We start from the raw sequence: 10,610 nt of genomic DNA, 5'->3' as shown, positions 1-10,610 counted from the left end.
TACAATCTATCTTTTGTTTAATTTATAAATTAGGTATAGTTAGCAATTAACAATAATAACTAATAATAAAATAGAATAATTACAACAAGATTCTGTAATAAATATTCTGTAAGTGTGGTCTCTCTCTCATAAACTATCTGAAAACAAAGATGGCTACTAAGCGAGTGAGTATCCAGTGGGGAGATACACTGCAGAGACACATTGGACAAGGGCATGATGCATGCCCTGGGCAGGACAGAGAGAGATAGCAAGCGATTCATCACACTACTAAAGATGGCACATAATTTAAAACATGCAAATTATGTATACCTAGAACATTCCCTATAATATTTACAGTCCTTGGTTGACTGTGGGTAGCTGAAGCCACAGAAAGTAAAACCATGGATAAGGAGGGACTACTGTAGTTGAATTGAGAAGCAATGTACTTTCAGTGAGGCCACCATGGTGAGGTTAGGAGCAGATGAGAGGAAGCTGACCAAAGATTCTGCAGAATCAGTAAAAGCTGAAATGGGGCTGATAGACCAGGGAAAATTGAGCTAGATATTTCCTTGAAATTCACCAGACATAAATTTCAGCAATGACACTGTGCCCATTCACCCCTACTCCCCAAAAAAGCACTGGTGTCAGATGCCTCATGACTGAATAGAAATCAGGTTAGCTTTGTCACATCATTAATCAGCAAAGGTAAAAGATATGAAGGGCAGCACGCAGATCTCCTTCCTCTTCACAAGGAGGATACAGAAGCTTTTTCTTGAATCTAGATACCATCTTGAGAAATAAGAAAAGGAGAGCAATATCACTAAGAAGAAGCTAGACTTTGAATTAACTGAATATTTACTCAAAAGATTTTGTTTAAATTCACAAGTCTGAGATACCAAGTTCAAGTTTGTATTCCCTGATACCCATTGGTTTTAAGGCCTTGAACGTTTTGGATTAGTCATGACAAATGAATAGCAACATTTATTTTTGCACATTTTGAATCACAGACTATACATTTTGATACACGAACTAATGGCAAAGAAACAATAATGTTGGAAAACACGATTTGTGGGAACTATTTTTAAGTTGCTGTGATATTTCTTTTGCCATTTGTAAGTTTACAGTGAAAATCAGAGAAAGAAAATAATTGAAGAGAAAGCAATTTTTCCTTTGTACAAGCAAGTAGAAACACTAGGTAGCGAGATCTGAATACCAATGGTAGAGGAAGGCACAATCTCATAGCAGAGGATTCAAGCTATTAAGACTAGTGATACTGCCAGGAAACTGAGCACAGTCCACATTTTCACCATCTGAAGCATCACAATGAAAGGAAGAAGTTTGTTTTGTAAAACAAACAAAGTAGGATTAAATAAAGTAGACTAGGGTAAAGTTTATCGCCAAAGTTATAGCATCTAGAGAGCTATGTTTATTGAAATCTTGCTCTAAGATTGTGTCCTACTTTAATAAACTATGAAAATGTTAAAAATGTAGCAATGTATTTATATTAATTATTTTAACAAATGCTTTATTTTATAGAAAAAAAGCTTGAGGGAAAACACACTATGTGAAATTCAGAAGTTTATGACTGGACAGTGCCTTGTAGAATGGGCTCATGTTCATAAACCAGGCACCAATGATAACCTGTTTGCAGCTACACGGACAGGAGATGTAGTTTCAAGGCACCCCAGAGATGTTAAGTGGAAACAGATATCACATTAGGAAAGACATGATTATATAAGTAATCTGTGGAGCATATTTTGATGATCATAGAAGTTGAAGAAACTGTCAATTTGAAGTTTTGTTTTAATATAAAAATAAAGTTACCTGGAACTATTTCTTTCATACTAAAAATTTTTGGTTTAATAAAAACAATATTTTGGCACAGTTAGTAGAAAATGTATATTTGTTATTGTACAATGTCTTTCGATGCTCTTGAAAAAGTCATTCATATTTATTGTCATATTATTTTTCTTCAGAAAAAAGTTACCATTTTATAGCTCTGTAAATACCACATAATGCCACATTTTAAAAAAATTTTTAATAAATATTAAAATAACTTGGTGATTGTATCCTCTTTTTTAAAATATTTGCCTTCCCAATTCACTTTTTTCCCAAAAATCACCAGGAAAAATTTTGAAGATTAAACTTTTGGTTTAGTGTTTAACCAAACACTAAACAGAGTGGCAGAGTGTTTATTTTTTAAATTACTTTTAAAGGTTGTTTACATAGACATGGATTTACATAATTCAGTGACAAGATTTTTAAAATGTATAGGCTATTTTATATTATTGCACTTACTCTTTAATAATGTATAAGGGATTTTATTTTACATAAGTAAAGGATAATGCATAATATCATACAAGAGGTGTGGTGCCAATTAACTCAACCATAAAATTAAATGAGACGTGTATGCAAGGATAGAAATAAAAGCCTGCCTACTTCAACCTTCACAGTATATCCTTGCAATTATGATTTACATGTTACAGCACATAGGTAACGTCCTAGCTTACTGTGAATGACTGAACAGTTACAAAAACAAAACAATGGTTGTACTACCAATTGTGCCTTAGGTAAGGAAATGTTCAGCTGTAAAAGTAAAACCCAGCACATTAAAAGAGGAAATACAAATGAGCATTATGGATTTGCTAACATCTTCAACTTCACCAGTAACCAAAGGAGAACAAGAAAAAAAGATTTCAAATTTTTGCCCATTAAATTTGGTGGGAAAGTTTTCTGTTTTGTTTTTATTGTTAATAGTCATGCTTGGCAGTGTGCACCAAGAGAGGAACTCTAGTGCATGATTGATGGAAGCATAATTTGGTGCAATCTTTCTGTGAGGCACTTTGAAAATAGGTATAAAATATCTGCAAATGTTCATAGGTTTGAAACATATCTCCATATCTGAATATCTAACCTAAAGATATAGATGTAAGCCAATGAACCACGTGCAAGCATTTTCAGTGTACGCATATTATGAAAGAAAAAATAGAAATAATCTAAATGTCCGAAGATAAAATACTAATTACATCCAAAACAGAACTCTTTTTGTTTGCCTCATTTGGAGATAGAAATGTGGGCTCCTGAGTTCAGTTCTCCACTAATCAACATCAAACTTGACCCAGGGGCCATTTTATCCCAGCATTATTCCCTTTGTTAAACTATCATTTAACCAATATTTATCATTTACTATGGCAGACACTATACCAGGTGCTGAGGACACAAAGATGAAGTACATGTGGCCTCTGCTAGTGAGGACCTCATTGCCAAACATGCATCCTGTGGTCTACATTGCTGACAATGATCGACCCTTTCTCAGATCAGCATTTGATTGGTTTTCCTCTGTTACCTGTCTGGAAGGTAATATTAATTAAAAAATTCCTTAATAGAAATAGATGCTAGGATTTATTTTTATAAAGTTTGGGCATCAGTGATTAGAACCAATCTTTGTCCCTTTTTGGAAATTAATTCTAGTTAAAAGTCTCCCCATATTTGGCCTGGATGACTTTCCAGGACTTTACACATCTTTGTTTTATTTTCATCTGGTGTACACACACTTGTTTTTTCTGAGGTGAAATTCACATGACATAAAATTAGTCATTTTAAAGAGAATGATTCTAGCACATTCATAATGTTGTGCAACCAGCACCTCTACCCCGTTTCAAAGAAAGACTCCCACCTATGGAGCAGTTACTTCCATCCACCCCTGATTCTGTAAATATTTTAGATAGTGTTTTTTAATAATTTTACACACTTCTTCACTCTTTGCCCAGTTAAGGCTTTTCAATACTGAGAGATTGTGTTTGGTTTCATCAGCATTTACTCCATTCAATGTTCTATATTGCAGGAAGTTGATATCACCTAATTTTTTTATTTCTATAGTGAACTCTTAAGTTCCAGACTGTTTGATGTAATAAATCATTTTTGTGATAGCTTTCGCATAAATTATTTTCAGGACAAAAGTATTATATATGTGTGTGTGTTGTGAACATTTAAATAATATATGAAAGAAAAAGTAAGAGTTTCTTGTAAATCTCCCTGCATTTATCAGAGTAACTACTGGTGATAATTTACTGTTTAGCATTGCAGACTATTTCTTGATTCAGTCATATGCGTATACCTCTCCCCCAAGTTATAATGCATCTTAGTTATATTATATCAATAATCAAAATTTTACTTCTTGTTCATTAATTTTATGTTTCATTAATTCATGCATTCTTTCAACCAATATTTATTTAATGTTTATTAAATGCCAAGAATTTTTCTAGGAGACGAGGCTACAGGGTGAATAAATATCTATGTCAGCATCTTAAGATCATTATTTGAAATAAGTGTACATCATTCTATCATCTAGATACACCATAGTTTAATACAATTCATTTAATTATTATTCTTCTTATTGGCAGCAAAAATTCTTTTAACCAATGTTTATTGACTATTTACCAGATAGCTCAGGTACTAGGCTGAGGTGAGGAGTACATTTGTTTCTTGTTTTCATGTAACAAAATAAACACTAAGTGGCATTCAGCTTCACTTTCACAGTATTAAAAAAACCTTCTTTATATATTTTAAATAAGTTAAGCTTTTGAGGGAGATGTGGGTACAGCTAATGCAAGCATTCCAATTCTTTGCTCAGGAACCTAGGGAGTACATCTGCCCCATCCTAAAAGACTGTGCAACAGAAGAAATAATCAAAATAATTAAAACTTTTCTGACAAGTAAACCATTTGATTGTTACCTGCCCAATGAAAATATGTATAAGATATAAAAAATGGATGCCTACCAGTGTATACACCTTGGCATTACTATAACAATATCAAATTCTCAATTTAATTGAGTCCTTTCTGCACCTTTTGTGTGTGTGTGGTTTGCTTGTTTGTTTTGCTTCATGGGAAATGGGCAATATTTGTGCTTTTTCATCTACATATTTGGCTATGTAGAAACCCCAGGGAATGAATCATTCAGGATAGCTGAAAATTTTAATCATTTTTGATGGAAATCTTTCTAAAATGTATTTCACACTTCCCTGCCTTCTTAAACAGAGTGGATGGAATGTAATTAATCTTTTTTTGATGACTTAGTTTTATCATTATTAACATTAATGACTGTGCTATGCTATCCAGAGATGGTGTCCTCAACACTGATTGTTGGATGCAGGATGGCCTGTGGTCCTATTAGTCTTTTTGAATATTAGTGTCAGGTTACATTCCTCCCTTACTGGCAGACACTCAGTGGCCACTCCCACTGTTGCCAGTGAAGCAGCACAGGGTAGGTAGAAAGAAGTGGGCTGGGGAGGAAGAGGAAGTTGTGTTCAAGTCCCAGCTCTTTATCTGGGAGCCAATTACTCTTTTAACCTCAGTGTCTTCATCTGTAAAATGATCACAGTAATGCACTTAACAAAGATGTAATAAGGATTAATAATGGCTTTTATGTATGTTGAAAAATAAACTAGTGTTAGTTCCTGTCCCCATCAGGGTGCCTACTAATAAAAAACCATTTTTCTTGACTATATTGAAACTTCTGTTCTGCTTTGGGTCTGGGCTTGGGGTGCAAAGGTTTATATGCAAATTAAGATGAATGAGGGGTTTTGGGTGTAAGGCATCTGGAACTCTCAGCTTTATTCTATAGACTTCATATTATTAAGTGCTTAGATATACTAGTTACTTCTTATATTCTAATTATATAAGAATATTTCTATCTCCATAAAATAGAGTTCTGTAGGGAAAAATGCAACTTGGATATTTTGAAGTCTATACATAATGTAGAAAATATTTTAAATCAGTCTGAATATTCTCTTTAAGATTATCAACTTGATCAATTACAAAATGATTGTTTTTGAAATTTAATCACTGTAGTTAATAAGGACCTACCAAAAATATTTCTCATTTCTGAAGATAAAACAGTGAAAAAAAGAAATAAAAGTATCTGCCTACATATAGCTTTCATTTTAGTAGGAGACATGGAAAATAAAGTACATAGATATTAAATGCATAATGCAGCATTTTCTAACTCCTCTTAAGAAAAACAAAGAGGAAAGGGGATATATAAAACCAGAATGGAAAAGGAGAGGTTCAATTTTAAATACAATAATTAATGAAGACCCCATGGAAAGGATAACATTTGAAGATAGGCTTAAAAAAAGATAACCATAACTATATTTTGCCAGAAGACTCTTTCAAGAAGAGAGAATAGTAAATATAAAAGGAAGCCAGAAGGTATCTGTTGTGTTCAGGGAATAGCAAGGAATCTCAGAGACTGGACCAGAGTAATTATGTCAGATGGTGATAAGGGTTAAGGATAAAAATCAAGAACAAAATAGTATTAAAAGTGTGTGGGTTGATGTGGTGGGTGATGTTAAGGTACAACTTTAAAAAGGGAAGATGACACACTTGAGAAAATACTGAAGTTGACAAGGGATCAAGCCTTTCAGATTTTTAAGGTAATAGCCTTACAAGCAGAAAAAAAAGCAGATGCAAAGAACTCAAGGCACAGTGTGTCTGAGTGCCTCAAAGACCAGCCAAGAGACCTGTTGACCATAGGGAGCAACCCACAGGGAGAGCAGTTAGAGAGGATGCTAAAGGGATAGCAGAATCAAGATGACACAGTGCCTTAGGTCATTTTAAGATATTAACTTTCTTAGGTATGGGTAAACTGGGGAGACATTGCAGAGTTCTTATCAAAAGAATGGTATTTTTTTTTTGCCAAAACTATTAAAGGTATCATGCTGGTTACTGGATTGAGAATAGGTTATAGATTGATAGGGGACAGATCAGGGAGAACAGTCATAAAGCTATCACAATAACCCAGGAGAGACACTGATGATGACTTTCATGAAGTTAGTTGTTAAACAGATGGAAAGATGTGAGTATAGTCTCTACATATTAAAGCATAGCCCACAGCCCACTGTCCATAAAATATCAAAGAAAGAAAAAAGATAAAAAAATGAGCAATAGTAAGTTAAATTGAGGAAATAGAAAGAAGGATAAATTTTCAAATAAGCTGTTACTTTAGCCAAGAATGAGTAACAGAAATCAGTTACCCTTCTATGCAAACATCTAAAAAATTGAATGAAATATATGAAATAAAAGTGTTCAAGATATTTGTCATCAGTAATGAAAGACAAAGATTCTTGACTAATTAACAAGATGAATAATACATCTGCCCTGACTTACTATCTGGGGAGTTTCCAGGTGGTGACACAGAAAGGGCAAACCTAGACTATGCCCAGTGAGCTCTGTGAGTTGAGGACAGACAACCAGAGTTTTAGAGAAGCCAAGGAAGCAGGGGTTTCCAGAGAAGACAATAGAGAGAAAAGATCTTCATTGAAAGGAATTGTCAGAGATGTCTAGAGGGTTCTGCCCTGTGTTTGGCTGAGAACTGACCAGTGTCAATGTGTGAAAAAACAAAGTTTTGTGAAAAACTTTCAATGTGTGAAAAAACAAGTTTTGCCTGAAAAGGCAAAACTTGTAATGTCTGCCACACAGTAAAACATTAGCAGGCATGCTAAGAAGCAGAAAAACACAAGGTCTAAACAGAAGAAAAATTAATTAAGAAATAACACAAATGATGCAATTAATAAAATAAGGCTATTAAAACTGTTATTACAATTATATTCTATGTGTTCAAGAAGCTTGGAGGGAAATAGAACATGTTAAGTAGAGAGGAAGAAGATATATGGAAAACCCAAATAGAACTTGGGCAGAAACTTTAATGCTTTGATGAAAAACAACAACAACACTGGATTGGTTTAATAGAAATTTGATGTTTCAGAAGAAAAGATAAGAACTAACAGCTGTAGAAAAAGAAACTATTAAAAAAAACTCAGAGAAAAAAGAAACTAAAAAATGAAAACAAAAAATAGCTGTAGGATTATTTAGACAGTCTAACATACATGAAACTGAAATTTCAAAGGAGGGGAGAAAGGAAGGTAGAAGGGATAAGAAAAAATACTTGATGAAATAATGGCTGAAATATTTTCAAATTTACTTAAACATCTAAAACAAAAAAATGCAAGAAATTCAATGAACCCCAAGAATAACAAATTTGAAAAAAAGACACCAACACTTCAAATTGCTTAAAACCAGTAATACATACAAAATTTTAAGTGCCATAAAAGAAAAACATTACACGCAGAAGAATAAAAATAAGATTTCTGAAAACTTCTGATGCACATCAAAAATAGCAACATCTCTAAAGTATTGCCAGATAAAAAGTCAACCTAGAATTTTATACCCAGGTAAAATATCTTTCAAAAATGAAGCAAAATCAAGACTTTGAAGACATATAAAAATACAAAGAAATTATTCTTGGCTCACCTGCACTATAATAAATTTTAAAGGAAGTTCTTCAAGCAAAAGCAACACTATTCCAGAAGAAAATGTATGTCCAGGACTGAAGAACTTATGTAATAATAACTGTATATATAAAATATGTTTTCTTATAATTTAAATCCTTTAAAAGACTTGTCTACTTAAAGAAAAAATAATATTTTGTGAAGTCTATAACACATGTAGAAGCAAAATGTAAGCAAATAATAGCACATAATCTTCATGATGATAAATTAATGAATAGTGTAAGTTTTATGCATGAAGTAGCATATCATTTGAAAATAGACTGTGACAAGTAGATAATGAATACTATAAACTATTAAAATAATGCAAAAAAGATTATAAATGACAAGTGAAAATACTTAATGACTAGAAAGAAGGCAAATTTAACAAGGAAAAATAAAGAACATAGGATGATTCGGACTACGTCTTTCCCTTTGCGGCCCTCGGTGATGTTGAGTCCTCCCACGCCACTGCCTGTCCCGAGGCACTGTGCGGTTTGGCAGAGAAGGCGGCCCTGGGGAGGCTCCACAACAAGCACCTGGCAGTTGGAAATTGTTTTAGGTTATGTGAAAGACATGCTTCCCCATTTCTAAGGCTTACCAGAAACTCTGACTTGAAGAGAATAATTGGATTTTGCACCAAACCACAGGAAAGTCCAAAAGCTCCATCCCACACTTACAGCCAAGGAGTACCATTACATAAACGTATGGACTGGGAGAGGAAGATCCTGATATGGTCAGGTGGCTTCAAATAGGAAGATGAAATCCCAGAGACTGTCTCGTTTGAGAGGCTCGATGCTGCAAAGAACAAGATCCAGGTGGAGATCAACATGTAATGACTGCCCTGACAGTGGCAGGGTGCATCTGGGTGGTGATTGAGAGCAGGGAGGCTGCCAAAATACATGGGTCTTGAACGAGCCTGAACTTAGAAAAGAAAGCTCGTCTGAGGGAAGAAGCAACTATGAAGACCAAAACAGAGTAGCAGAGGTATCCGTGTTGGCTGGATTTTGAAAATCTAGGAATAATGTTTCATTGACAAACCTATATTAAAAAGAATGTGGTATGAGGATCCATAAGTATGAATTGTACAAACATACCATTTCCTTATTTGACTCTAGAGGTACAATTAATTTTCTTAAAGAAAAAAAGAACATAGGATAATTAGAAACTAGTAGAAAGATGATAATTTTTAACCCAATATCAACAAGTACATTAAAGGTAAATAGTTTAGATTAGAAGCTCCAACTTGGATAAAAGAGCAAAACCTTGTGCCTACAAGAAACATATTTTGAATGTTAAAAGACAAATGAAAAGTAAAGGATTGAAAAAAGGCATGTATGCTGTACTAGTACTAATCAAAAGAAATTTGGAGCAATCATATTAATATCAGACAAAGCAGACTGTAAAGAACATTACTATGAATAAAGTAGTACATTGAAATAATCAAGAGGACATAATGATCCTAAATGTTTATACATTTAAAAACAGAACTCCAAAACACATAACACATGATAGATAGTACTGAAAGGAAAAATAGACAAATATATAATTATAAATAGAAATTTTAATAATTCTCTCTCAGTAATTGAAAAACAAGTAAGGAGAATTCAATGAAGATTATGTATTTGAACAACACATCAACCTTCTAGACCTAGTTGACTTGTCCAAAACCAACAAAATATGAACTATATTTTTCCTAAGATACAGAAGATATTTACAAAGATTAGTTATGTTTTAGGCAATAAAAAGGCCTCAATAAACTTGAAAAATTCAAAGCATATTTTCTGATGACAATGTAATTACAATGAAATGTAAATAAAAGTCAAAAGCAGAAACATCTCTGGAAAGTCCCCAAAATATTTTGAATTAATTAACAGAATTCTAAATAACTCATGAGTTAAATAAAAATCAAAATGGAAATTAGAAAGTGTTTTGAAATCAATGAACATGAAAACATAATATATCAAAATTTATGGGATGAATTGAAAGTCATGCTTAGAAGGAAAAGTATGTTACTTAATGCCTACATTAGAAATAAAGGTCTAAATCAGTAACCTCAACTTAAGAAACTAGAAACGAAAAGCAAATTAAACAAAAGTAAACAGAATAAGGAAAATAATTAAAATCAGAGCAGAAATAAAATTTCTTCAATAAATATAATCAATGAAAGCTCTTTGTTTGAACAGATCACTAAAGTTGATGGACATCTAACTAGGTAATCAGAAAAAGAAAAAATGAGAAGATGAAAATTAGTAATATTATGAATGAGAGAGGTGATATCACTGCAGATTCCATAGATAATAAA

At 33.1% G+C, this 10,610-nt stretch overlaps 1 pseudogene; it reads left to right on the top strand.

Annotated features, from left to right (window-relative positions):
• Window positions 1-441: 441 nt before the first annotated feature.
• Window positions 442-9,287, top strand: LOC123816394 (annotated as a pseudogene).
• The last annotated feature ends 1,323 nt before the right edge of the window (window positions 9,288-10,610 follow it).

This window comes from Phyllostomus hastatus, unplaced genomic scaffold (assembly GCF_019186645.2).
Source record: "Phyllostomus hastatus isolate PE091 unplaced genomic scaffold, TTU_PhHast_1.1 phas_contig_209, whole genome shotgun sequence".
Taxonomy (NCBI): Eukaryota; Metazoa; Chordata; class Mammalia; order Chiroptera; family Phyllostomidae; genus Phyllostomus; species Phyllostomus hastatus.
The sequence above is the reverse complement of the archived record's forward strand: the minus strand, read 5'-3'. Positions and strand labels throughout refer to the sequence as shown.